The 22,685-nt window shown below is 40.1% G+C and overlaps 1 protein-coding gene and 1 pseudogene across 2 annotated transcripts in view; both read right to left on the reverse strand.

Moving 5' to 3' along the window:
- The window catches only part of AUTS2 (activator of transcription and developmental regulator AUTS2), a 1,188,182-nt gene that overhangs the window by 777,133 nt on the left and 388,364 nt on the right, over nucleotides 1-22,685 (reverse strand). The window lies entirely within an intron of this gene.
- Nucleotides 17,288-19,384, reverse strand: LOC136159060 (large ribosomal subunit protein eL38-like; annotated as a pseudogene).

The raw sequence follows: 22,685 nt of genomic DNA on the forward strand, positions 1-22,685 counted from the left end.
AAAGGTCAGAGATAAACCTGTGTATCTGAATCCACATTCCCTTTCCTTCAGGTTGCAAAGCAAGGCTGAAGGCAGTATACAAATTTGGGTAATCTTAAATCAACAGACCAATTTCGAAAAATTCAACAAGAATTAAATACAAGGTAGGGGCGGGGGTGGGCAGTGACCCAAGAAGAGGCAGACCCAGGAGCACAGGGCAGAATATGCTGTAAGCCCTTAAGTTCTGGGCATCACAGCTTTATGAAATCACTTTACCTATCTACTCTTCCCCTAACCCATCTCATAGCTTGACCCTTTCCACATTAGTTTACCATAGTCAATACGTGAAGCACTTCTGTTCTGTCTGGATGCTGCCATGTAGAATATAAAGTTCCAAGAGTAATGAATTTGGGGTGCCCAGTCTGGAGTAGTGGAAGGGGCCTTTTCAACCCAGTGAGAAAAAATACCTCTTCTCCCTTGCTCCTCCTTCCCTCTCTTTCAGTTTCACACTTCTCAGAACATAACCTTCCAGTTAAGAGAAAATATTTTAAAAGCTGGTTAATTCTTATAGACACAAAATCCAGTTAATTAAAAGAAAAACTTCCAATGGATGACCTTAAGAGAAGCTAGAAACTGTACTATAGCATTTTCGGTTGGGAAAAAATTCATGAGGGTGGGGACAGAGGATGCAGGAAAGAAGAAAGGGAAGTGGGAACCACCCATGAGAATTCTGGCTAAGATAAAAAGGCATGGATTCTACACTTTGGAGCACTCAAGATTCATTCAACAACAACAAAATCTATTCTGATGTGCAACATACTATAATAATAAACTACGCATAGTCACTGCCCTCATGAACTAATAGTCTCTCTTCTGAGGAGCTGAAACAACAGGCGATTGCTATAGAATGTTTAAAATGCCAACTCTGAGGAAACTCTAGGCAGCAGATATGGAGATGCCCTTGACCTCTGTGAGGATGCAGGCAAGAATGGAAGTAGGGTTTCTTCAAAAGGCAACTCCACAGTTTTGGTTTCCTAATATTACATTCCATTAAGTGCCTTTCTAAAACAATGTTTAGTTTCAGTATGGGAAGAGGTATAAGTGGGTGGCAGGAACCTGGCAAAAGTTCTGCGTAGAGGAATGGAATCTCAAGTAGATGACATGTCCTATATATCAGTGAGTCTCTGTGTTTGGCAAAGAGTAGACTTTCACAAATAATTCTGGAAGAACTGCTCCACAATCAAGTTGAACTAATAGTCTCTTTTACCCTCCTCCTTTATCCATCATGGGCATACACTGATCTAGCGTGTGTCCAGTCTGAACATGACCATAAACTGAAGGAAAATCCAGTGTTAGAACTAAATGAGGAGGTATTCTGGTAAACTGATGAGATTAATCAGGGGAGGAGCTGTTATAGAACCAATGGAATAAGAGATCCAAAATATGTTGCTGTATGCCCCACAAATCACATGAAACCATATATGAATTTTTTATATCAACAAATCATCTGGTAACCATCACAATAATACTGACATCCAAAAAACACTCATACATGTCCAGCATTAGTCTAAAAGTTTAACTATTATGAACTCATTTAACTGTCTCAACAGCTCTATCAGGCAGGTGGTTTAACTAAATTCATCAAGGTAACAGTGATAGTAACAGAGCAAAGACTGAACACCAACCCAGAAGTTCCAACTTCAGAGTCTGTGTTCAAACCACTACATTACACCTCAATTCTTCTCTTACTAAGAATGTTACTGACCCATCAATGAAAATAAATGTAAATGAAGTTAGGCAAACCAGTGTATAACAGAAAAAGGGAGGACAACCACAAAAACTATTTTAAAGGTAAGACTTAAGACTTCTTTCTTCTACCATAAGCAACTCACCAAAGCAAATTGCAAGTAGATTTCATGTCATATTAGATTATACCACAAATTAAGTCAGATTTATTGAGCACTACTTGCTATTTATAAGGAATCTGATTATGAAAAACTTGGAAAACCAGGATCTCTTTTGCAGAGAAAAGAGTCAATGACATAGAAAGAGACTTGAGCAGAAATAAAGAAAAAGAAAAATCAGTGAAGTTTCGGTCTCAGCTTGGCTATAATAAGTTATTTTGAACAGTCATTTCTCTTTTATGGCTCTCAGTTTCCTGACTTATAAAATCAAGAGGTTAAAGCAGGTCCCTGGTATATTTTTTAGTCCATATAAGGTGCGGTTTTTGTGAAATCCAGATGCTCGCTGATTTTAAGGACGACTAGTCCAGCTGCACTTTATTACACTGAATATGCTTTATTTAATCCCTTCAACTGTGAATGCACAATTCAGCACACAAAGCAAAAAGGAAGATATAAAGGATGGTAGTTACAGAAAAATTTTTAAAAGGATACTATACTGAGAAACTTCATGGACAGCCCCCAAAAGGGGTTTAAAAAACATACACAAAAACTATTTCCAGATATAGGAACTAAACTGGGAAAGTAATTTGCATTTCTATGGGAGGCTTGATGATGGTTTGATGTGGGGAGGCTGCGTGAAATAGAGACCAAAAAACTGAAAAGAACATTGGGGAAAAGACAAAACAAAACCTAGATTCTATTCTCAATCTTCCTTGCAGGCTCTCAGGATGAGTTATGAAGAGTCAATTAACCTTCTCATTCATGAATTTATTTCCAAATTGCCCACTTCACCCTTGCAAATAATTCCAAATGGGGTCAGTTTTTTAAAAAAATATTAAAGAAACCATCACAATATAACTGAATGTTTTCCAATTCTCATTCTGAAGACTGCCTTCTGTAAACACTTCAGCTGTGATGGCCAATTTGACTTTACTGGAGAAAAAAAATCTGGAAATACTTGTATATGAGCAGAAAGCCTTCTGTGGCTGAACAGGCCATAGCAGCCCCAGGACGGAAGCTCCAGCTAACCCTCTGCAGGGCACAGAACCAGCTCTGAAGCCTACACGTGGGAATCCTTGTTTGCACAAGTCACAGGCATTCGCCTTTCATGAAATGACAGCATACAGCTCAGAGGAACACCTCCGTGCCCTGCAGATGTGGCCAAGACTGCAATGTTTAAAGGTTACAGTGATTAAGCACTGTGATTAATTTAGTCTCAGCAAAATCAATTCCACTCAACCACAAATCTCTAATTTACATACCAGAGCAAGCTAAACTTGATTCTGATCAATATAATTTGAAATGTATGATAATGTCCCATCCTCCTGTTCCCAACCTCTCCCTCTCCCCATAAAGAAAGGTTTTATTGGGAAATCACAGAAAAATAAAATTTACATTCACTTTGGCAAAGTTAACACAAACTTTGATTGGGCTAAATATTATTTTATGTCCTTGACTTGGCCATGTTTCAAGCAGTGAAATGTACTGAACTTTAACCTAGATTGCTGCATAATGCAAGAGACAGAAATCTCCTAGAAGTTGAGGCTTTATGTCATTGCCTCGGCAGTATTTATCATATACACCAGCTCAAAAACAACATCAGACTATGTCATGTTTACTGGTGTATCATACCCATTTCTATAAAAATACCAAAAAGTTTGTCAATGAAATGTACTTGGCATTACTTTCCATTCTCTCCATGGTGGGGCCACACAATGTGTTAAGAGAAGGGAGTGAAAGGACAAAAGCAAATGAAATGACACCCTGTTCATAATCCTTTTCATCAAGAATTCCTGGTTTCTGTGTGCATTCTCCAGACCAACTTAGGCCCACAAAAGCTACCAGAATAATTCACCTTACAGTCACCTCTCCATCCCCAAAACCTCCACTAGAACTACTGAACACACGATCCTAATCGTTAAATGAGAAAACCATTACTAAAAGGAGGCCAAGGTAATACATAGAAGGAAATATAGAAACTCCACCCCTTAGTCAATTACATGTCACTAAATTAACACAGACCATTTCTGTCAAAGTGACCCTTTCAAAATAAGGGTCACTTCCCTCACTTCTTCCTGTTTTTAATATAACAAGTCACCTCTATCACCTAGAAAACATTTCCTTGACCATTAGAACAACTGTCTATTCTTTCTCCTTTCTTTAATTTAATAACTGATTTTAGAGTATGAGTTCTGCTTTTACTTAAAGTTTCTGTATAGTTCTCTTAATATATTGAGATCTGCCTTCCATGTTTCTGAAATTTTTCTCCCAAAAGGAAGCAATCGCAACACTCTGAAACCAAGTAGTACTGTTTCAGTTCCCCAGATGCAATAATTACAAATATGGACATTACTCTGAATTTAAAATTTGAGTTTTGAACAACTGCAGGCAGGGAGATTGAGAATTCAACCCTCTGTGTCTAAACACAAGGCAAAAAATGATGACTGGGTGATGCTGAAAAACATCAATATTTATAGAATAAAATTCAGACAGAACTACAATAGAGACATTTGCCTCAGCCATGGACGTTTAAATGCTTTAATAATTTTGCTTAAAGGAGTTACGGGTAATTCATTCGAGAATGAAATTTCATTTTGTTTGGTGTATTATTCATAGTCAGCTGCATATTATTTCTTTGCACAAACTGTGAATCAAGAAGAAAATCCTCTCACAACATGGATTCTATCACTTCAACTAATTCTTTTCTTATTGTCCTTGTAAAGCTTCTGGTAAAGGACCCTGCCATTTATTAAGGAGATTATCATACCATGTTATCTATAATGATTACAAATGTGAACTTAGAATTCAAATACACCTGCCCTTAAATTCCAACTCAATCACTTAACAGCTGGGAGGTTTTGTACAATTATTGAACCTCGACTTTTTTGCATCTGCATCTTTAAAGATAGGGATAATGACAGTACCCAGTTTGCTAAGTTATAATGAGGGCTAAGTGAGATCATTCCTTCAGTCACAGTATCTGGCTCATGGTTTCACTTCTTATTGTTGACCATCCTCAGCAGGCACTGTCATGGGAATAGGGGATATAAGGACAAGTTAGGACTGCCTTCTCAGCTGAGATAGCCATACGAGCTCTTGCCTAGGAAAAACACGAATGTAACACAGGACTCGGGAGAGTTGGGCAAGGGAAAGCAGCCACCAAATTTCACCTCTTCACATTTGAGAGACGTGAAGAGATCTTCACATCTTTCACATTTCATCTCTTCAACATTCTTCACTTGGTTACAATAAAGCAAATGACAACTGCTAGTACCACATAAGCTGGATACAAGAACCTCTAAGAGACTAAAAGAAACACTGTGTTCATAATCAATTTTTGATAAAATGGTAACAGTTTAGTACTGCATAAACTGTGGCTGCCTCAAAAGAAAGCTACCACATAACAATAAGCACCTTGTTTGAAAAGTCTTTGGAGTCATCTGCAGGAACAAGCCCTGGCAAGCTATCCACACCAGTTCCGCAGCACCAGGTACATTACATGCTGGGCAACGTAACCTGAGACTTCCTGTGCCAACACTAGGGCAAGAACACCTACTGAACAAGACACTCCAAGCCGCTATCTTCCTACAATCACCTGTCATCTGAAGAGGCAGGCATGTCTGTGTACACGGGCGCAAAAGACGCAAAAGGCCTTGTGTGTCAGTGAGCACACCAGAGAACTACTGAAAAGTCAGAGAGCAAGAGGAAATAATAATACAGAACTTAGAAGAAAGCAAAGGAAACTAAGCCCAATACTGAAATCCTGATTCGCTGAACACATACACTTGGAGAATTGGACAACACACTGGAGTAAACAGGGACACATGAGAAGACCTCGATCATTTCTGAGGAGGCAGGTTTTGTGTTTAAGTTCTCTTTTTTCCGCCATCAAAACCATCCCCGGAAAACAAGAGCACAAGAGTTAAGAGGAACGATTTTGCCTGGAGACAGGCCTTTCCTTTCTAATCCTCTGAATGAGTTTAGAGCAACGCCTCACTTGGTGCTTCACTGGATTTAAGATGTTTGTCTCTCTAAGCTCCTGTTTAACCTGAGAGCAGAGAGTGGGCTTCAGTTCACAGTCAAGTCTTCCCTGGAGAACAATATCTAACTAGAATCTCATAATAATTTGATTGTATTACTTTCATTTCTACAGCTGCTGTCTTACAGCAAGTGATACTTGGCACCTGTCTATTACAGAGACATATATTCTTTTTAAATAAATTTGCTTAGGCAAAAAAGAAAAAGAAACCAAAACTAGTTAGTTGAAAAAAATCTGCTGAATAAGTAACTGTAGAGATGAAACTCCAAAATGGCAAGAGTTGAAGAAGACAACAGGGGATCCTTGGCTAATACAGTTATTACCTCATGGCAAATAGATGGGGAAACATGGAAACAGTGACAGATTTATTTTCTTGGGCTCCAAAATTACTGTGGACGGTGACTGCAGTCATAAAATTTAAAGATACTCACTCCCTGGAAGAAAAGTTATGACAAACCTAGACAGAGTAAAAAAAAAGCAGAGACATCACTTTGCCAACAAAGGTCCATAGTGTGAAAGCTATGGTTTTTCCAGTAGTCATGTACGAAAGTGAGAGTTGGAGTATAAAGAAGGCTGATTGCTAAAGAATTGATGTTTTCGAACTGTGTTGCTGGAGAAGACTCTTGAGCGTCCCTTGAATAGTAAGGAGATCAAACCAATCAATCCTAAAGGAAATCAACCCTGAATATTCACTGGAAGCTCCCATACTTTGGCAACCTGAATGCAAAGAGCCGATTCACTGGAAAAGACCCTGGTGCTGGGAAAGACTGAGGGCAGGAGGACAAGGGGGTGAGACAGGAAGAGATGGTTGGATGGCATCACTGACTCAATGGACATGAGTTTGAACAAGCTCCAGGAGATGGTGAAGGACAGGGAATTGTGGTGTGCTGCAGTCCATGAGGTCACAGAGTCAGACAGGACTTAAAAGACAAGAGCAAGAGGAGAAACTGAAAGCTCCCTCCACAGTTCACCCTAACTATGCCCATCTCCCATTCTGCCTTCCATGGGTCAACACTGAATTTCATTAAGTCAGTCAAATGTGGAAAAGAGGAACACACAGTGAGGTTACTAAAAGAACTACTCAATCCAATAGTTCTTCCTCTACATGGGGGAACTTAGGAGAGCTGGAAGAATTCGCTTCAGCAGAATTCCCAGTTCCCACATTAGAGATCCTTCTCATCTCTGCTGGCTGCACTCAGTTTCACAGGATATGAATTTCAGGAGACCGGATTTATCTTTCCAACCCAAGTTAGTCCTCGAGGTTTAGACAGTCACTAAATTGTTGCCACCAGCTTTAGGAAAGGAAGTAAGTTTTCAGTAACAGAAAGATTAATAAGTCAAGTCACAGAAAGATTAATAATCAAATCATTGTTCACAGAATCACAGGTAGGTACAGTTGCAAGCCTGTGGCACAAATAATATTTCAGTTTTCAGCTGCATCTCCGCATTTCTACCCCTTGCTGCACCAAACTTTAGAGAACTAAATTCTTCCAGTAAAGGGTGTTTCCCCTGAAATGTGCTAATGTCTACAAAAAGCAACCATATGGAAATTTCCTGTATAAAATATTCTTTCTCCTAATTTCTCCATGCCCGCAAAACACACACATATACACACAATCCTATTCACCAGCACTTAATTCTCTGTAACCCAAGCTCTAGAAAATCCTTTTGCTAAACTATCACCTGTTTAATTTTTTTTTATCCCCATAGCAGAAATACCTTAAATTATAAATACAATTCAGTTATCTGATCTGAAAAACCATCCTCACACAGTGATCATATCACAGAGTTTTCTTTCAGCTGAAGTACATGGGAAAAAAATTTTGTCTCAGTGTCAGTGCTTTCAGATATTAAGCTTAATCTGATCTTCCTGATTGCAACAGTAAAGTCAAGTCTTCTAACACCATTAAAGTACAATTACCTGTAAAGGATGCTGACATGACTATCTTCACTGTGCTCCTGGACACAGCCCCTCCCTCCTGGACACAGGGATTGACGCACAAAGGAAGGAGTGTGGGTAACAAGCTAGGGGAATGGATCGAGGAAGAAGTGGAAAAGGGGAGGCTGAGGACAAAGTAAAAGCAAGTGAGACAACGAAGGGATGTGAAGACAAAACCAAGTATGGAAAACTTCATTTCTGACCTCTCAACACCATAAAGTCCTGTATTTTTACATGACTTGCCCTGGAAAATGGATGTTAAAAATCATTTGTGAGTTAAATAATAAACTGACATATTCATAAAGAAGGTCTCTTTGCAGAGAACTAAAAATATGAACCACGGAGGCAGAAGAGAATTGCCCTAAAAGCCAGGGCCCAGGGGCAAGAAGGTGCAGTGTGGAGATGACTCTCCCTTCAGCCAGTTCTGCTTTTCTGGCCCTTCAAACCTGTATGCCTCCCTGCCCTAACCGTTCAAGGTTGTTAAATGCTGTCCACTTGTTAATTCTGTCTGACTTTTTCCCTCACAAGAAAACTCAACTGGTACCTCAGCCAGTGTCAGAACCCAGAACTACCAATACTTTGCAGAAAGCAGGGGAGCAGTAAGAATGAAGATGAAGGCGAAAGGAGAAGGTAGCCTGTGAGGGGCTCCCTTCCCTGAATGGCAGTCCTAAGAAAGCAAGCCTGGGCCCCTTCTGCCATGACTCAGTGACTCTTCCGCTTCACAGCCCTTCCCCATGAGACATGGTGACATCACCAGACTGAGGAAGCAAGAGGGGGTTCTTCCTATTGTACCCAGACCACAGGCATGGAAGCGACTCCATCTTTCAGCCGGGTTAAGAGGATGCATGGCCACCATGGAGCTCAAAATCCATACACGGCTAAGAAGCAAGGATACACAAAAAACTACTCTGAAGGACGGAAAGATGGTAGAGAAATACTGCTTGTTCAGGTCACCAGTACCAAAGACTCATGGCCACCTACCTCCCATCTACACATCCTCATATTTTTTAAATTAATTTTTATTGCAGACAGCTGCTTTACAAAGCTGTGTTAGAGTCTGCTGTACGGCAAAGTGAATCAGCTGCATGTACATACATCCCCTCCTTTTTGGAGTTCCTTCCCGCTTAGGTTACCCCAGTGCACTGAGCAGAGTTCCCTGTGCTAGACCGTCGGCTCCATCAGTTAGCTAGTTTACACATCGTGTCTGTCGTGTGTATATATCAATCTCAGTCTCTCAATTCACCCCGCCTGCCTCTGCCCCTTGGTATCTATACATTTGTTCTCTATGTCTGTGTCTCCATTTTTGCTTTACAAATAAGTTCATCTGTGTTATTTTTCTAGATTCCACATATAAGCAATATTATACAATATCTGTATTTCTCTTTCTGGCCTGTTTCAATCTGTATGACAGTCTCTAGGCCCACCCACATCTCTACAAATGGCATACTTTCACTCCTTTTGATTACTTAGTAATATTCCGTTGTATATATGTACCACATCTTTTTCATTCACTCCTCTGTTAATGGATATCTAGTGTAACTTCATGGTGCAACTGGATAAGTCAAGCTTTCTCATTTGGAACATAATATTTCTACCATCTATTTTCTATGATCTATTTCACAGGAAAATGGTTTCCAAGTTCCAAATCAGTAACTTACAAATCATTTTCTGTAACAAAGACCTTGATGAGCTAAAGTAGCAGAGAGAGGTAAGCAAGGAAATGAGGGTAGAAATGAGGAAGCAGAACAAGGAAGGAGGAAAGTACAAGGAGGAGAAGAGACATGGTTGACACCAGCTTTGCTCTGTCCAGATTCACTTCTGCAAGCACATCAGAGGTGGATGACAATTCCAGAACTAAGCATTATTTCATCAGCCAAAATGACTGAGTGACCTCTTCCATCCTCACTGCCCCCTTAACTCCCCTGCCAAGTGTTACTTAGTCATGGTTGAAAATAGGGCCTTTGGAAGAAATCTTGCCTTTTCCTAATTTCAGGTCAACATCTAAATAGCCTTTGCTCCTATTAATATTTTAAAGAGATACCTCCAGTATGATTTACTTAGTAATCTGGCAGACCTTAATATATAAAAACAAAATTAAGTATGTGTGAAAAATTACTCAAGTAACTAAAGCAAATCTCCTCCATGGGTGTCTGACAATGACTTTGATCCCTAGAACTGAGCTTTTCCTTATAAACTTTTCCTCCCAATTTTCAAATTTTGTTTCCTGAGCACCACTGAAAGAATATATCATGTTTGTAGGGTATCCAGTTTGGCTATAATTTAAGATCTTTAGACAGAATCAAAAAAAGATTTCAGTGATACATATAATAAACATACTCTGATTCCACCTCAGAACAGGTTAGATGATACAAAATCTCAGTGGCTGAAAATAACAAAGGTTTACTTCTCATTCACACTACCTAGCTACAAGTCAGTAGAGGTTCTCCTATTCACAGTCATTCAGGAATCCAAGCTGATGGTGTGACTGACATCATGAATATTAACTAACCCTAACAGAGAAGAAAGGGGATTCATAATGGCTCAGAATAAAGAATCTGCCTGCAACAGAGGAGATATAGGAGATGAAAGTTTGATCCCTGGGTCAGGAAGATTCCCTGGAGGAGGAAATAGCAACCCACTCCAGTATTCTTGCCTGAAAAATATAGAAGCCTTGTGGGCTACAGTCCAAGGGGTTGCAAGGAGCTGGGCATGTCTGAGTGACTGAACTTACACACACAGAGGAAAAGAGAATACACAACCAGTAGAGCACATACCCAGAAGTCATGCTCACATTTCATAAGCAAAACAAGTCATATGGCTTCCCAAAGTTAACGTGGCCAGAGAAGGCCATGTGACCAGAGAGGAAGACAGAGACAGAAGAGCTGAAATATCTGCAGACAGCCTTAATGACTACCAAAATACATGGTACTATTCTGAATACAACTGATTATGAAACTTCCAAAATACTAACTATAAACTGAGATGCAAACTTTTTATCCTATTCCATAAGATTACGAGAAAAAAACCATGATTAGCAGTATGAGGGCAGAAGACAAATTTGATAATTCTGTCTCAAGTATTATTTACTTTCAACTGACCTAAGACCAATGAAGATTGCTTCTTCTTTTAGTTAAAAATATCCTTCATGACAGATGAAATATACTTTGAAAAATAAAGCTTGCAAGTAATACATCTTTGTTACTTACCATCATATACCACTGAACAGGGAAGACAAGTACCTGTTAGTCCCCAGAGAATAATAAAGACAAAGCCATACATTTGAATAGTACTTTACAGTTGAGAAAAAATATTTTGACAGGTCATTTTAGGTAGGCACCTAAACTACAATTTTTCAATATTTTAAAGGTGAGCAAGGTAGATATGCAAATCTCTCAAAAAAACAGAAAGGCTTGGAACTAACCCAGTCAAAATACGAACTCAGATCTCATGAGAGCTAAGCTAGAGGTCAGTTCCACCATTTACAAATCCTGTGGCTGAGGGCAAAGACTTTAGTACAAGTCTCATTTTCTTCATATGTAAAGCAGATGCAACACCTTGGACCAAATTACATCATAGGGTTATCACAAAGACTGAATAAAAAAGTACATCTCAAAACACTTTCAGTATTGTAAAATAAGACTCAAAAATAAAGGGGCATCATTTTGATTATAGAAGATCCTTATTACTGGTTGCTGCCCATACTAATACATGCGTAAAACCACAGAGGGAAAGGCAAGAAGCAGTTCCTTCTTTAAATAAAATCAAAGTTTTGGGATCACCTAGGTTACTATTAAGGTTACTAATAGGTTATTTGCTGCAATTCAGAGAGAAGAATATAGCCCTCTTGTGTGTCAACCAACATTATGTCTAATGTCAGTGCTGTAATTATTCATTTGCCACAAATTCAGAACTATCTACAATACTGTAATAAAACACATAATTGGTTTTTGTCATAGTTTCCTGACATAAAGCATCTAAATGCCTTGGAATTCCTGAGTGACACGAGTGTTACTTGGGTTTGGTTCTGAGACAACTTCTGCAGATGCCCGACCAGCTTCAGGAGGATGGGAGCTGGCTGTCAGAAAGACAAGGCAAGAGTACAGGGTTGGGACTTCCAGCCACACCCATCCCCACCTCCAATTTGGGGAAGAGGAGAATAGCTGGAGATCTTCACACCAACTGTCAGTGATTTAACCCATCATACGCATGGACTAAACCTTCCATAAATACCCTCAAACAACAGGGCTCAAGAAGTTCGGGGTCAGTGAACACACAGGTGCTGGTAGACTGGCCGACCTGGAGAGGGTATGGAAGCTCTGCATCCTCACTTCACTGTTCCCGACTTGTGCACCCCTGCCTCCGCACCTGTTCCGTGCATCTTTTCCACCTGGCTGTTCCTGAGTTGTATCCTTTATATTAAACTAGTAAGAAAAAACAGCCTAAAACAAATGGCAACAGGTAAAAGAAATAAATATATAATAAAGTACACCACAGAAGAGTGAAATATATAATACAAGGTAATTTTTAAATGGATTCCAAAAACAAACAAAAAAGGATTACCTTTTAATAACATAATAAAACTAGGGTCTCACCTCAGGTCATACATTAAAATAAGTTCCAGATATGAACTGAAGAGTTGGCAACAAGTAATAAAACCATAAAATAAAGGAAAATAGCAGCTAAGATTGATGATATGTGGGAGGACTATAAAGAAAAAAAAAATATGTGGACATATACACACTTAAAACAGTCATATAAGTAGTTTGTTCAAAAATAAGAAAGCAAGTAGCAGAAGCAAACATTTTAAACAAATGAGATGAAGGGTTAACATATTTGATGTATGGTAAGTTTTACAAAAAATTTAACTAGTCAATAAAAGCAGTAGGACAGAACAATTTACAGATGAAATACAAACGATCAATAACACATTGATCCAATGTCCAATCTTTCCAGTAAGAGAAGAAGGAATATGGAAAAAAAGTGAGTGATCATTCACTTCAAACATCTATAAAGGTAAGGCACATCTGGTGATATCTGAGGGTAGCAAGACCACAATAAGCAATCTTATGAATGTGGAAAATATGAATTGATTAAAAAAAACAGAAAATCTTAGAGGGCTTCCTTGGTGACTCAGTGGTGAGGAATCCGCCTGCCAATGCAGGAGACACAAGTTCAATCCCTAATCTGGAAAGGTCCACCATGCCTTGAAGCTACTAAGCCGGTGAGCCACAACTACTATCAAGCCTGTGCTTCAGATCCCAGGAGCCACAACGACTGAGTCCACGAGTTCTAGAGCCCGTGTTCCACAACGAGAGAAGCCGCCACAATGAGAAGCCTGCACATCACAGCTAGAGAGTAACCCTCATTTGCTGCAACTAGAGGAAACCGGCACAGCACCCCGCACCCCGCTCCCCCACCAAAACACCTTAGGCAACATGTTTCAGGTGTCTAAAATAGACTTCTTAAAGATGCATGAGTAGTAAACAGCATGAGTTTCAGAGACAAACGGTCCAGATTCAAGTACTAACTTCACCTTACACGCACTTTGTGACCTTGGGCAAACTACACTGTGTTTTTCTGCCTCAGATTTACTCATGTCTAAAATATAGATAATTCATTCTTGTTTTTTGGATTAATGGGCTCCCCAAGTGGTACTAGTGGTAAAGAACCTGCCTGCAATGTAGGAGACCCAGGTTTGGGAAGATCCCCTAGAGAAGGGAATGGCTACCCACTCCAGTATTCTGGCCTGCAGAATTCCATGGACAGAGGAGCCTAGAGGGTACAGTCCACGGGTTCACAGAGTCCGACACGACCGAGAGACTTTCACTTTCACTTCTAGACTGATATGAGAACTGAAATGTGCAATGCATGTAAAACATGTACTACAGTGAGTGCTACATAATAAATGTTGAATGAAATTAGCTATCATCATTACATCACCACTATCACTACCACCAAATCCATCCTAACAAATGACCAAAGCACTTTGTTCTGGTGTACAAGAGGAATACATATATACATTGACCCTGAAGGAAAATCTACAAGGAAATATACCAAAGGAAAGAGTGATCACTGTAGAATTACAGACAATTTTACTTCTTCTATAACAGATTTGTAAGTTTTCTACAAAGAGTATGTTACTTCTTGGAAAAACAGCTATCATTCTGAGGAAAAGAAGGGAGAAGCTACCTACTTGAAGTTGTTATATTTACTTTGTAATGATAAATACGATAAAATTAAACAAAATCAAAGTTGTTTCCAACGATTATCTCCTCAGTGTATCTATTCAGGCATCCTGTATTTCTAAGTTCTGTTCCTCACTGAGGAACCCAAGAAAAATATTTAAAGTAGTAGGTGTAAAGAGAGCAATTGAAGATAAATATCTAGCCCTCTCAAAAGATAGTAGAGTAGACCCTTGAACAATGTAGGAATTTGGGGCATCGACACAATCCCCACCTTCCCCACCCCTAAGCAGAAAGTAAAAAATCCAGGAGTAAATTTACAATCTGCCATCCTTATCAGTGGTTCTGCATCCGTGGATTTAGCCAACCACAGATCATGCAGTACTGTGGTACCTACTTATTAGAAAATATCTGCGTATCGGTAGACAAGCACAATTCCAAACTGTGTTGTTCGAGGGTCATCTGTGCACCACCTCCGCTGGCTGTACTCAGCTAAAATCTCGGGAGGGAAACAAGGATGTCAGAACTCCTACTCTGGGTTCAGAGTACACAGAAAGCGTGATCAGAAATCCCTGGTTCCTGTGGAGGCAGAGGTAGCAAAGTTGACTCTCTTCACCTCTTCCCTTTTCTGGAGTGAAACCTCAGATACAAAAGGGCTGCCCTGGCAGAGGTGAGGTTTCTGTAAGGCATCTCCACAAGACATGAGAGAGCATGCTGTTAAAAGCCTCCACGATCCCCTCTGCTTCCTCCAGACTCTGCTAACAGGATAAAGTGAGTGATGGGGGCGTAAAGTGAGTGACGGGGGCATAGGATCATTCTGTAGAGGTACCACACAAGCAACCTCTTTTAGAACTGGGGGGAGAATTATCAAAGCTCTTGTACCATCTGTCTGTGGAGGGAAGAGGGGAAAAAACACAACAACAACAGCAGCTGGTGCAAGAAGTAGCAAGATGTTGGTCCTGGAAGTGACAAGATGGGAAATGACAGGAAACAGCTTTTCACTCCTCCAACAGCAAAAGAAGCGTGCAGCCTGTGTTCCAGTGTTTGAAAACCTCCAGATGCTGCCCTCGTCTCACATTTCCATATCTTTGTTCAGACAACATCTGAAAGCCTGCCTTTCTTTTTTTCAAGCACTCTCTTTCTTCAGAGGAACATACAAAGCTATCAAACAACAGGGCTTCTCCCCCTCCTCCTCTCTCCTACAGGCAATGTGGGATGAATTTTAAGTGTCACTGTGGAAGGGAAAAAAAATGTACATACAGCATCATGTGAGCCTCTGAAACTTTTTCCAGTTGTCGATTTCAAGTAATACTTACCATGTGCTCTGGATTCCGTCATTTGGCAGTTAAACTAACATTAGATTTGGAGTAGAACTTCTAAAGAGCTGAGGAATAAAATCTCTGCGATGATCAGAGTTTAGGGGATGGGGAGGCCCGGGCATCTAATGACTACTTGGAAACGGTGGGCGGTACTTCCTGAGCTACAGCACTAAGCGGTACCACATGCATGCATTTCTCTAACTTTAAACTCTGGGCTTATGAAGTCAGAAATGTTCTAAATGATATACACATAGCCTAGTGTCAGAATTTCAAAGGACTGACATACAATGTTAATAAAATGTTCTCATTTAGCGTTATCCCATGTGTTAAAGATACAAAACCAGTTTTCTTAGAACTCTGGAATGTGCTCATAAAATATACTAAAATTATATTGGGTAAAATGTAACACTTTATTGGGTGTCACAGATCAAGTCTGGGCATCACAGCACTTCAGGCTCCATCAGCCTACGTGGTCTTGTATGTGGTACACAGCTGCAAGCTCCCCTCTGTTCTCCCTCGTCAGGTCAGCTCAACCTTTACAACTCAGGTTGGATTCCATCTCCAGCACGTTTCCCAACGGCCCCTCTCTGAGAGAGTGGTTCTTTCCCATGAACTCAAACAGTATTCACTGTCCAGTTTACAAGAAATAAAGTAAAATAAATATAGACTGTTCTTTCCATGTGCTGTTTAAACAAAGTCCCAAATTCCTTTTTTACTTTTGTAATGGCTCACTATTGCCTACCACAATCTGTGTATATTTTATTCTGGGTTTGACATGCTGTGACCCCAACAGACACACCTGGATCCTTCATCTTCCTGTGTCCTGTCTAGTTCAGTCGCTCAGTTGTGTCCAACTCTTTGTGACCCCATGAACCACAGCACTCCAGGTCTCCCTGTCCATCACCAACTCCCGGAGCCCACCCAAACTCATGTCCATTGAGTCAGAGATGCCATCCAACCATCTCATCCTCTGTCGTCCCCTTCTCCTCCTGCTCTCAATCATTCCCAGCATCAGGGTCTTTTCAAATGAGTCAGTTCTTCACATCAGGTGGCCAAATATTGGAGTTTCAGCTTCAACATCAGCCCTTCCAATGAACACCCAGGACTGATCTCCTTTAGGATGGACTGGTTGGATCTCCTCGCAGTCCAAGGGACTCTCAAAGAGTCTTTTCCAGCCCCACAGTTCAAAGGCATCAATTCTTCGGCACTCAGCTTTCTTTATAGTCCAACTCTCACATCCATACATGACTACTGGAAAAACCATAGCCTTGACTGGATGGACCTTTGTTGGCAAAGTAACGTCTCTGCTTTTTAATATGCCATCTAGGTTGGCCATAACTTTCCTTCCAAGGAGTAAGCGTCTCTATCTTCCAAATTGCCACTGCATGTTCACACTACATATTTTAGGACTCTACAGGCTTTATACAAACTACTGTCTGTTTTTGAAGCACCCTCATTTTGACCTGTCAAAGTTCTATTTGCACTTTAAGACAGTGTGCTAATCTGCTGTGTGACAACTTCGGTCATGCATCCAACATAGACTTGTCCCTCTAGACAGTTATATCACCTTGCCTCCAATTATAGTCAACTACACCCAGATGGTTCAGTGGTAAAGAATCCATCTACAATGCAGGAGATGCAGGTTTGATCCCTGGGTTGGGAAATTCCCCTGGAGAAGGAAATGGCAACCCACTCCAGTATTCTTGCCTGGGAAATCCCACGGACAGAGAAGCCTGGGGGACTATAGTCCATGAGGACACAAAGAATTGGACATGACTTAGTAACTAAACAATATCACTACCACCCTTGTTTGTACCCAGCACTGTCCTTCTCCCTCAAACACACACACACACACACACACATCTTTTTAAAAAGAATTTTTGTTAAACCATAATACAGTTCAAATCAGCATGCCTGGTTCATTTCTACTCCTTCACTGCCCAACCTGGGGACCAGGACTGCTTCAGCTTCTCTGCTTTCCCTTGTCTGTGATGACCAAGGTGTAAAGGTATCTGCTGAACTGAACTTTAAATTTCCTGTTATTCTTACTTTCCTTGATCTTGACGGACCTGGCATTGTCTCACCTAGCTACAAGCAGAAAGTCCTCTGTTTCTTCAATTTTGAGAGGCTAGGCAAAGAGGCACAGAGAGCACATGGCCAAACCATGAGCAGCAAGAACCAAGGAGAGCGGATGAGCTTTTCTTACCCTCCCCGAAGCTCCTTTAAGGATCAGGGCTGGACCTTAGGGAGCTCAGAGTGTTGATCAAAGTTTTTAAACTGAAGTGACCTTTTATAAATTATAAACCACGTTGCACTAAATTATTATCAAAATGCTTCACTTACCCCAGGGCAAGAAAGAAAAGCAGCCACTCCAGTGATGCTAGAGGATACCAGAGAGGTTGTGTTCTCTCTAAAAACCCAACTTGAATCCCTACAAGTCAGCATCCCTGAACTGCACATTTGACAAGGAGCCTTATTTAGTAATTGTTTCTTTTCTGTTTTTCTACCAATTCCCAAGTTCCCTTGAGGGGAGTATCTTCCGATCATTCACTCCATATTACTCCTTGACTTACCGAAGTTAAAACATAAGCAATGGTTAGAGGACAACAATCTATAACATGCATTTGGCTGTACCTTTCTCATCTTGACAGTCTGGAGTAACACTTTTTTAACAGAGGAAACCAGTACTGTTGCGGATAAAAGATTTAGCCAACTGTGATCACTGGTTTGAGAGCCACTCAAAGCCAAACTGAGGCTGACTCCCCAACCTTCATTCCACGCTTCCCCTACTGTGTGGGGGCTTTGCCCTTGAGGACATAACTCCAGCTCCAAGCCTAGTTAAGCCCATCAAAGTCCTTTCATCCTCTCTGCCAGCAATTGTTCTGGAACTCAGGCCTAAGTCAATCCAGACATGCCAACACAAAGGGACAGCTTTTATGCTCATGCCCCAAATTTGTCCAGAGACAGCGGGAAGATCTTTGACTCTGTCTGGGAGAGAATTCATTTTTCCCTTCAATCTCTCTCAATCTCCCTGGCCCACACCCCCACATTGCCACAATTAGCTAAGTGAGCAAAGTGTGAGGCCCCGACTGCCACTAATAACTATGCACAGATAGCTTAGGGATGCCGCTGATACTGTGAATGCCAACAGATGAGCAGACAGAAATGAGATCTCTGAGGACAGATATACACTAAGTCACTGAACTAACCTACCTGAGGCCCTCCCCACTTCTGGACTTTGGTGAGATGACCCCATAAGTTTCCTTACTGGTTAAGCAAGTTTGACTTAGGTTTTCTAACCCTCATACTTGAAAGCATCCTAACTTACACATTTAATGAAATTCTCTGCAATTTAAAAAAATCCGCTTGATACTCATTTCAACTCTATGCTTTAATTAAGAGCCATATAACAAAACTTAATTTTCATGTGTGATTACAATTTTTTAATTAGTTGAGTGAACAAAACAAGATGCCAAACATAAATATGAAACAGCATCACATGAAGTAGCTCAATGAAAAGATGCAGTCAAACAACCAGCAGCTGGCCAGGATCACATTAACATGTCATCACCAAAGCATCACCAACTCAATGGACATAAGATTGAGCAAAGTCCTCTGGGAGAGAGTGAAGGACCAGGCAGTCTGGTGTGCTGCAGTCTACAAGGTCACAAAGAGTGAGACACGACTCAGTCACTGCACGCCGCCACCACCACCACCAGGCATATCTAGCAAACAGGCTGGTTACAAAACTCTTCCTTTAACTGGTGTCTGCACTGCACGGTGTGGTGCCTGAATGTTAAACAGTACTTAAAGATAAAAGCAAAACCGTGGGTTTGAACTCGCCTGTTCAACAGGAGATGGAACTACTAAAGAGGAACGCACTCTGGATCCTGAAGGCGTGCTAGGGTAGGAAAAAATGGGCACAGACCTGAACATACCGATTCCACTTTCCCTTCTACAATCAACTTTCTCCAAATCATCCTGAGTCCCAAGAGAATACGCAATACATTCTGAGACAACATGCCAGTTGCAACATTCAGACAGCAGCTCCCCTGTTAAATTTCAGGAATTCTCCTCTCCCATTTGTGAAATAGAGAAGTTGTATGTGTTCCCTTCTAAGGCTCCTTTCTGCTCTGAAATGCTAAGCCACACAAACAACCAGAGACTTGATTTTCTATGGTATATGATGAGGATTTCAACCTTAATACTTATCTCAATACTTTCGCATAAGTATTTATTAGGTGCCTACTATGTGCGAGGCAAAGGGCCAGGCCCTAAAGAAATGCTGAGATCAAGTATGTTCTTTACCTCTAGAGTATTACAGACCTGGGGGAAGGCTGCTATCAATATAAAAATCTTAGTGAACTAAATTAAATCCAAACACGTTACAAGGTAACCAAATCATCAAGTCCCAGTTTTCCAGGATAAAAGTAATGAATTAGAATGACAATCTCTAAGTACCAGGTGAATTGTACAACTAGAAAGAACCTGTGCCACAAATCTGAATATGAAATTGTAAGTGGGTAATAAAGAGCAGTTCCAAAAATCAATTTTAAAAGGCTGTGCTTCTAAGCCTGCCAAAACCTCAGATTCATGATTCTCATCCTAGTTCATCTTTGCTATTTCTACCAACAAAGCATGAGAAATTCCGAAGCTCTTTCTTATCTGCCTTGCTATCAATTTCATATCGCATTAACCTTGAAACTTTTTCCAGTTCTTCCTTAACTAATTATTTTTTACTAAACAGGAAGCACGCCATTTATAAGTTTTGAATCTCTGATGGCTTACGGTATATCACACATATACAGTAAGCAAAACATACATATGGGACTAAATTTTTAAACTCATCACATGATAATATATGCAAACTTCATACCTTACACCTTGAAAGTTGCTTTCTGTTAAGTTTCCTCAAACTTCCATGTGACTACCAAGTTCTTCACACACCCTACAAGGACTTGTTCTTGTAACTACTTAAAATTTTTTAAGTTGACATTAGACAAGCTAAATGTCTTTAAAACCACTCTCTGAAAATCCCTCTTTAAGTACAGTTTTACTTTCCCCTTCCCAAAGTAGCTTTTAAATCCAATGAATTTTCACAGCTATTTGGATCTTTTCAATTTAAAGATTAGTAGTGATTTACAAATATGCTGAAATGTCCGGAAGGTGAACATTAATTCTATCTGTGATGCTGGGGAAAACTTACTTCAAATGTTCCTATCTATTCTCTCCTCCCCAATACACAGAACAGTCACACATCCACTACTTCATTCTACATTTCTATTAAGGTACTCAAAAACACCAGTAGTCTTATTGCCAAAGACACATTAGCTGACTCACTAAATGTGTCAGCTGAAAATTGTGTCTCCCCTCTCTATCTTCTTTTTTCACGGCTGGGTTTTGAATGTCAGTTTATCTAACCCTTATCTTTACACCTTAATCTGGTCACTACCCAGAGAGTCAAAATCCAGGTATGTCCTGTTTTTCCCACCCAGCATATTTATGATTCCTCCTACTTTTGAAACATTTATAACTATAGCTTTAATGCAAAAACAAAATTTAAATAAGATAGAGACAAGGATAGACATTTATGCAATGATCTTAGACAGTTCTATCCAGAGTGAAACAAATGTTCTTAACCGGTGAAATAATAATGAAATTATAAATCTTGATAATCATGCCACCGAACCTGTATTTTTCTAATTGTTCACAGAAGAATCAAGGAAGACAAGGCAAAAATCTTGCTAAAGTTCCAATGAATTGTGTCTACGACATGCCCTGAGTTACTGTCCCACAGTCTTGCTAAAGAAAGAATTGAGGAGGATATCTGGCTTTCTGTAAGGACTGCACTCTTTTCTCAGTGCTTAGTCAACCATCACTTGTTCTGAAATACTGTCCAGGACCCAAAGAAAAGCTTACAGAATTCACTTACACTGTTTTTATTAAAGTCAAAACACACTGCCTCAAAGATGACGGTGAGTCTATAATCCGTTGGCCTCAAGAGCCCTGAGTTCATTATCTGCAGGTAGACAGATATTCCCTTACAACCTATTCTTTCACCTTTCATCTTCTATGTCATCTGTCAAATCTCATTCTCCCATGTTTAGTTAGAAGCTCATTTTCCTTTACAGATAGGTCAAATGCAGAATTGGAACTAATGAGTCCTGCAATTTGCATCATATAGCGCTACCACTCACCATTAGAAGTAACCAGTATTCTCAGAACAAAACTCAAGAAAGTCTCTGCTTTTTTTTTTTTTTTTTTAAGGTTTTTGAGATTTGTTACTATTAGTTTCTTCTAGCCAGCACTGAACAAACCTTCCAGTATATAAAAGCTCAAGTTTAAATCAACCCAGCTTTCTGCTGTCAGGCAGATCATCCTAATGCGTTACAGAAGGCTTGGTTGAATTCCAAGCTTCTGTCTAGTTCTCAGGAATCGGAGCCTTGGCCAATGGGCATAGAGTGAGTCATAACCAATTTTTCTGCTGTTGTATTAAAGGAGGCGGGCAAAAGAACAACCCCTTATAATCAGATAACTAGAGACTCTGGCCAAGAACTGGTGCCATATGCTAATATGGGTAGAAACGAAACTGAAGAGAGAAAGGTTGGTGAGTGGGCAGGTGGGACTCTCCTAGTCATCTGGTTTTATTATCCTTGCTCCAATTTGTGTTCAATAATTTAAGCAAAAGATAGAAAAGATATATCTCTCCATTGGAATAAGAATATGATGGGAGAACACAATGTTGAATTACACCTTTCCCCTGCCTCTTCTGAACTGAACTGAACCTGCCTCTTCATTCCAAACAATTCCCACACCATCCTTTGGTTGAAGAAGGCAAACGCCTCATCTCTGAGATGAGAGCCCAGAAAGGTTATTTTCTACTGTGCATTAGGATTAGACCTTCCACTGCTGTTCTTTGAATTTTGTGGCTAAATTTATTAATAATCTGTGCAACTGGACACAACTGACATTTTTATCTGTAATAACTTCACTTAGCTCTTTACATTTAAAAACCAGAACAGAGAACAGTATGATTACAGCACAATCTGAGGGCCTAGTGGGTGACACAGGATACGAAGATCACTTTTATCCCACCACTGTTTACCTCTTCTGACTAACTCCAGCCATTTCTCTCCTTTGCAAACTATTTTATTGCTTGTACTTCTGTCATTATATTAGACTGATCATATCTCTATGTACAGAGAGTTCTGATTATTAAGCTAATTCTTAAAAAATAACTGTGTTGCAATGCGACTGAAATACTAGGAACAATCTGGGCATGAGTTTTGCATTTGCTTGTGTATGATTTTTTATATAATAAAT

Source organism: Muntiacus reevesi, chromosome 2 (assembly GCF_963930625.1).
Source record: "Muntiacus reevesi chromosome 2, mMunRee1.1, whole genome shotgun sequence".
NCBI lineage: Eukaryota > Metazoa > Chordata > Mammalia > Artiodactyla > Cervidae > Muntiacus > Muntiacus reevesi.